Here is a 715-nt window from a genome sequence, read left to right as displayed (position 1 = left end):
ATTAAATATCTCCTTTCTTCCTGATTCCTAAAGGTGTATTTCATGAAGCAAATTTCTGTTTGCTTGGTATATTAGTTGGTTTTGTGAGAATGAATGACCTAATACTCAGTCATTCATAAAGAACAGAGACTTCTTAGCGTTCTGGAGGGTGGGAGTGAGCTGAGGGGCCTGCACCTTGCCAGGGGCTTGTTGCTGCATTACCCCACGGTGCAAGGCAGAAGGGCGAGAGCACACAAGAGATGGCAGGAGAGGGAGCTGTCTTTATCAGGGTCACACTCCCACATAACAGCATGAAAACACTCCCACTTCTTAACACTCATTCATTTGAAGTGCAGTTTCTAACATATGAACTTTGGGGAACACATTTAACTCACAGTTTTCTCTGATTGTATAAAGTAAGAAGGCCAAATTGCTCTGCTCAGTGGATTCCTGTAGAATAGATGAAGAATGCTCTTTTTATATGCAATTTACTGACAAATTAAGGGCATTACCTTTTGAGTGTTTTAAGATCAATAAACATCATTTGAAGCTATTTTTAAATAATCTTGCTCTAGCCAAGGATCTGCCAACATTTTATTTCACACAGCTACAGATTAGTGTAACTAGCATTAATAATAAGTATGAAGAATTTAGTAATAGTAGGACACAAAAATCATTCTTGAAATTTAGAATGGTTACCCCACAAATTTTAGCAAAACTGTAAGCTTTCTGGGTA

The sequence above is a fragment of the Octodon degus genome, unplaced genomic scaffold (genome assembly GCF_000260255.1).
Source record: "Octodon degus isolate 3935 unplaced genomic scaffold, OctDeg1.0 scaffold00059, whole genome shotgun sequence".
In the NCBI taxonomy this organism is placed as follows: domain Eukaryota; kingdom Metazoa; phylum Chordata; class Mammalia; order Rodentia; family Octodontidae; genus Octodon; species Octodon degus.
This window is presented reverse-complemented; position numbering follows the sequence as displayed.